The sequence below is a fragment of the Rosa chinensis genome, chromosome 5, assembly GCF_002994745.2.
Source record: "Rosa chinensis cultivar Old Blush chromosome 5, RchiOBHm-V2, whole genome shotgun sequence".
In the NCBI taxonomy this organism is placed as follows: domain Eukaryota; kingdom Viridiplantae; phylum Streptophyta; class Magnoliopsida; order Rosales; family Rosaceae; genus Rosa; species Rosa chinensis.
In genome coordinates this window covers 45,620,163-45,626,591 of record NC_037092.1, presented here as the reverse complement: position 1 = coordinate 45,626,591, position 6,429 = coordinate 45,620,163, and positions in this window count along the sequence as shown.

Here is a 6,429-nt window from a genome sequence, read left to right as displayed (position 1 = left end):
TATATATTAGGAAAAAAGGGAGGGAGAGAGAGCGCTCCTTCACCAACCCATGATCCAAGGGTTTTACAGCACCAACTTTCTAATACAAGTTTCCGACTAATACAAGCTAGATTATATACATCTCTCTATGGCGATTAAGAGCAGGTCTATTGCTAGTGATGGCGAACGTGTTATGACCACCGAGGAGTTGAAGAAGTGGCTGAAGAAATTTGATACTGACAAAGATGGCCGTATAAGCAAAGAGGAACTCCGCCAGGCTATCCGAGCCACCGGCGAACGCTTTGCCACGTTCAAGAGCAGGCGTGCGTTACAATCTGCAGATGTCAATCAAGACGGATACATAGGTGAAGAAGAACTCGACAACCTTGTAGAGTTTGCACAGAAGCATTTGGGTGTCAAAATCATACAATTTTGATCATCATATCTCTCTCTCTCTCTCTCTCTCTCTATATATATATATATATATATATTTGTGTTGTATTCTCTATGGAATGATGACTTTCATATGCAGAAATAGAATAAATGCAACTGTCGCACCAAGCTCATGCACATGAAGCACGGTGGGGGCTATGGATTGCTTAGAATTCCCTCCAGATACATCTTATTCATATAACTTATTGTGATAGAAATAGAAATCAAAGTTTGTATAGATTAATTCTCGGTTGGAAACAGAAAACTGATACTGTTCTTACTCGTTCTTGCGGTAAAAACTAAAAAGTAGACCTTGACGAAAGGATCCAAACGATTGTATAAGATATGAAAAAAAATTTACATTTATAAAACATAATTTATGTGCATCAAATATGCACAAATGCTTATTACCCATGTCGGTTTCCAATAATAATTACAAATCGAAGTGTTCATGGGACTAAAATACAGAGAAATTATACGGTACCTGCATGTATGTGATACACTCATTATAGATCTGATAACAATTTAGTTGTCATTTGTGGTAAGTAGAGTTATTTTTACTCCACCTACGATATTTTTACAAGTTTATGAACAAATTGTTGTTGATATGGTAACTTGGTTCAATTATATGTAAATGTGTAAAACAAATGTGATAACTTTATTGTCAGTGTTGTTAATTTGATTCAACTAAATTGTAATTTTGGTTCAATCAGATGTAAAATGAGTGTATAATAAATATCCAAATACTATAGACAACCCTATAAAATACGTGAACCATACAAAATTGGATTCAACAGAGAAACACGAGAAGTGAAACTGGAGCAGGATAGAGGTGAACTGGTCCAACTGTTCTCTGTGTGTCTTCCATATATTGCTTGGAGTCGCCACTATATCAGCCAGCTCAGCAAAAATGAAGCAAAGTAGAACTTCAGCAATCATATTCTGAAAGTTCATTGGATGCTGCACTGTCATTCTACAACCAAATCTCCACACCGAGTTTCTGACAGATTAAGCAAATGTGAAATTGGGATTTAATTACCTCGACAATTCTGAAACAAGCGTCGCAAAACTCATCTGTCTGCATATCTAGAGAGGACCAAAGAAGGCCAGAGATTCTGTTTTATACCTCAACTGACATCAGGTGGTGGGAGTTTCCAGAAATTCGACGAATTAAAGCCGTCCTGTAATCCAACTGGGGAAGGAAAGCATGGTCAGAGGGGTTCCTCCTGACTTGGATATTTAAAAATTGTTAGCATGACCAAAGAGCAACAAATTTAAAACAGAAAATTGTTGCAGAACCAATACCTGCTGGTGTGAGGAGGTTGTGGGGGGAAACATGCCATTTACGAGAGCATGAAGGGAGGCATATGTCTTTGCGTCAATACACGGCGGTTCATAACAATCTCACCCTGCATACCCAAATCATCAGAAAAAGAAAAGTTAAAATTTGACATAGATACATTACAGATTTCAATATAACTGCTAAGTTGTCATGAAGGTTTTAATTACCTTAGGATTAATGATGAAGATTTTACCCAACGGGATTCCAACCTTAAGGTAGCTGAATTCATAAGTATCTCTGTTTCCAAAACCAGCGAAGAACGGGCTGCAATCAGAAGGGAACAACGATTTGATATCGTGAAAAAAAAAAAAACAGGAAAATATAAGATATTCAAACGAAATGAATGGTGTTTGAACCCAAAATGAGCATTTTGGGCAGACAAGACGTGTCTTGGAGAAATTGAGCCAATGTCAGTGGCTCAACCTATATATTGTCGACAAGTTCGAAATATATTATTTAGAGGCTAAATAAAGCCTACCTGCAGAATTATGGAAGATTATGCCAGTTGCAAGAAAATGAAATGATGGAAGCATGGATAAGAGAAACTAAGCTAAACAAGGAAGGAGGGGCGGCAGACTAACCAAACGAAATCCAAATGAGCTAAAACTTTCCATATTCATTTTAGACATCCCAAATATTATTTCTTATGAATAGTACAAGAGCTAGTTTGGAGTGTAAAATCTTCAAACAATCAATCCAATTTTCTAAAGGACAAAACTGGAAAACCGGACCTGTAAGGAGTCCAGCAGCGTTTCTGACCCAACCACATGGAAGTAAGCTCTGAAATTTTACTAGAATGATCTACACTCATGGTGGATCATTTTATATGAAGAAGTTGAAGGCCCATTCTGAATTCTTAGTGGAGATATAATTGAAGGAATAAAGGAGCAGAAAGTGACTCAAAACCACTCCAAAACTCATCATTTTCAATTCTATTAGTGCTTAAGTGCCTAACCCACCATAATTCCATCTAGTGCTCCATGATTCCATTAGTGCTTAATAGGAAAACCTATCATGATTCCATTAGTGCTTAAATGGAAAACCCATCATGATTTGTTTAAGACCAACCACTATGGCTTGGTAGCATATATATAGAGCCTACAACAAGTAGCAAGACACAATTCATCAACTAATCTCTACGATTATCCAAGCCTCTCCAGAGCAACCCCTCTCTTTCTCTTACCGGTGATCACACTCCAGTCCTAGTCTTCTCAGGAGCCGACTGTCAGTGCCACCAAACCCTCTATCAAAGTACTTCGGTCCTAGTCTCCTCGGGAGCCGACTGTAGTACCGCGACCACAACGGTTACGGAACCAGCCAAGCAAAGGTAATGTCCTCACTAACTAGCCAAGCTAAAGTCACGCTTTAGCAAGTTCTCCCCACTTCCTAGTGATTTTCACTCTGCTCGATCTACGACATCGAGTATCGATTGTTGAATATTGAAGAAACGAAGCAAAGTCCTGCACAACAAGGCACAAAAGAATCCCGCGACGAGGTTAGTGTTCTCCTTTTCCACAATCGCTTGAAAGAATGAAAGAAGTCAGGTCAAGGGACACCCCCGATGACCGCACCAGAACGGTGCTGGCACTCCAGTGCAGAAAAGAGAGTGTTGACTAGCTGCAACAAAACTAGAGCCAAACAAATGGTGCAACTAAAATATTACCAACAAATTGTTGGGTGTGCGGATCTGATTCCTCATAGGATAAGGATTTGTTAATCCTTGATCAAAGAAGAGTTTTGATTGTTTCTTACCTGCTTACATAATCCTACTTGGTAATGGTTTCTATGTCTATTGGAAATAGGTTTCCAATGTCTTATAGGATCTGGTTAGATAGGTTGTAGTAGTAGATCAAGTCTTTGAAGCATTAAATAGAGAGAGAGAGCAAGTGAGGTCTTGGGAGTTGGTGAGAACTTCTTGTGAGAGATTCTTGTATTCTTGTTCGTGTATTCTTCTTCTTCTATAGTGAAACCCAAGCAGCTCGGGGACGTAGGCAAAGTTTTTTGCTAAACCTCGTTAACAAGTTCATGTTAACAATGAGCATATAAGACGTCGAGAAGAGGGTCGATAAGTTCGACGGTAATGACTTTAGGTTATGGAGGTCACAAATTGATGACTACTTGAATATGAAGAAGCTTGCTAAGACTTTAGAGGGCAAGCTCCCAAAAGATATGAAGGAGGAAGAATTTGTGGAGCTGGATATGATGGCCCTTGGAGCGGTTCAACTATCGCTTTTGAATGATGTACGGCGATTTGTTATCAAGGAGACTACATTGAAGGGGATGATGGATAGTTTGTCCAACATGTATGAGAAGCCAAATGTCGTTCAACAGTTGTACTTGATGAGGCGACTATTCACTTCAAAGATGGGTAAGGGTATATCTGTTCGCCAGCAAGTTGGGATAGTTGGTGATATTATCGAGCAACTAGCATCGGTGGATGTTAAATTCGACGAACACATCAAAGGTTTGGTGTTGTTGACTTTCATGCCTTCAGATTGGGATGTGACTGTGAACTCGATTTGTAGTGGAGCTGGGACTATGAAGAAGCTGAAGTTTAATGATGTGCGTGACATTCTTCTAAATGAAGAGATGCGAAGACAAAATAACCTTGAAGATTCTTCAAGTTCTGCTCTCTCTATAGAAAATAGAGGTAGAACTTTCAACAAGAACTCAAATAACAATCGTGGAAGGTCCAAGTCTAGGGCACTTGGAAAAGGCTGAAGCGTGTCCAAGTCAGGAAAGTGGTCTGATGGGTGTTGGCATTGTAGGAAATCTGGACATGTCAAGAGAGTCTGTAACCAGTAGAAGGAGACATTGAATATGGCAAACACAACTGAGTTTGATTCGGATGCACTTGTACTAAGCGTTACTGAAGCACCATTGGAGTCATGGATCATAGACTCTAGAGCGTCATTTCACTCAACTTCACAACAAGAGCTCATGGTGAATTACTGATGTGGTAATTTTGGCAAAGTGTTTCTTGCTGATGGTGGAGCCTTGGAGATTGTGGAAAGGGGTGATGTGAAGATTTCGCTGACAAATGGTGGAACATGGACCTTGACCAATGTTAGACACACACCGCGGTTGAAGAGGAATTTGATCTCTGTGGGTCAGTTGGATAATGAAGGATGTCGCACTACCTTTGAGGAAAGTACGTGGAAGGTGTGTAAAGGAGCTATGGTGTTAGCTAGTGGAATCAAGATAGGGACACTTTATACGACCTTGAATATTTTTGCTATTGTTGAGAACAATGAAGGCACTGCGATCGTTGAGAAAAATGAAGATGCATACTTATGGCATCGTAGACTTGGGCACATCAGTGAGAAAGCTATGGGCATACTTCAGTCGAAGGGTAAACTACATGGTGTGGACTTAGTGAAGATTGGGCTTTGTGAAGACTGCATATTTGGGAAGCAAACGGTTGTCAGTTTCTCAAAGGGTGGCAAGGCACCAAAAGATACAAAACTAGAGTTGGTTCATATTGACATGTGGGGACCTGCACTGGAGCTTTCGTTAGGTGGGTCAAAGTACTATGTGACTTATATTGATGACTCCACAAGGAAAGTATGGGTTTATTTCTTGAAAAATAAATGGGAAGTATTTGATACTTTCAAGAAGTGGAATGCGATCATAGAGAATGAGACTAGGTCGAAGATCAAATGTCTGAGGTCGGATAATGGAGGTGAATACTGTGGTAATGATTTTAAAGAGTATTGTGCAGAGAATGGGATTAGGATGGAGAAGACAATTGCCAGAACTCCACAGCCGAATGGAGTGGCTGAACGCATGCATAGGACTTTGAATGAGCGCGCAAGGAGTATGAGGATACACGCAGGATTGCCAGACATATTTTGGGCTGATACGGTAAATACTGTTGCTTATTTAATTAACCTTGGACCATCAGTACTATTGAATCATCTCCTACTTGAGGAAAAATGGAGTGGAAAAGAGATAGGCCTATTGCATTTAAGAGTGTTTGGTTGCATGGCATATGTTCACATTGAGTCCGGTGAGAGAAGCAAGTTGGATCCCAAGTCTCAAAAGTGCATATTCATAGGCTGTGGCGGTGACGAGCTTGGCTATATGTTTTGGGATATGCAGAATAAGAAAGTTGTAAGGAGCAGCAATGTCATCTTTAATGAAAAGGTGATGTACAAGAATAGGCAAGCAGTAGAGCCTAAAAGTCTTGTAAGAAAAGATCGGCAGTTTGCAAGGTTGGAAGAATTGTCCAATGAAGATGTGTCTAAGGGAAATCATGGGGTGGAACGACAACAACAAGAAGCTCCTGAGGTCACACAACCTGAAGAACAAGTTCCTAGTGATGAGCCAGTGATGCCTCCTATTGTGCCAAGAGTATCATCAAGAAGTACTAAAGGAATACTAGCTGATAAATTCTCGCCTTGTGCTAACTATTTGCTGTTAACTGACTGTGGTGAACCCATGAGTTATGATGAGGCAATGCAACATAAAGATTCTGCTAAGTGGAAGGGTGCCATGCAAGATGAGATGGACTCTCTCATGTCCAACAATACTTGGGAGCTAGCTAAGTTACCAACAGGCAAGAAAGCATTGCATAACAAATGGATTTACAAGATTAAGCAAGAAGTTGATGGGAGCAAACGTTACAAGGCAAGGTTGGTTGTCAAAGGTTTTCAGCAAAGGGAGGGAATTGATTT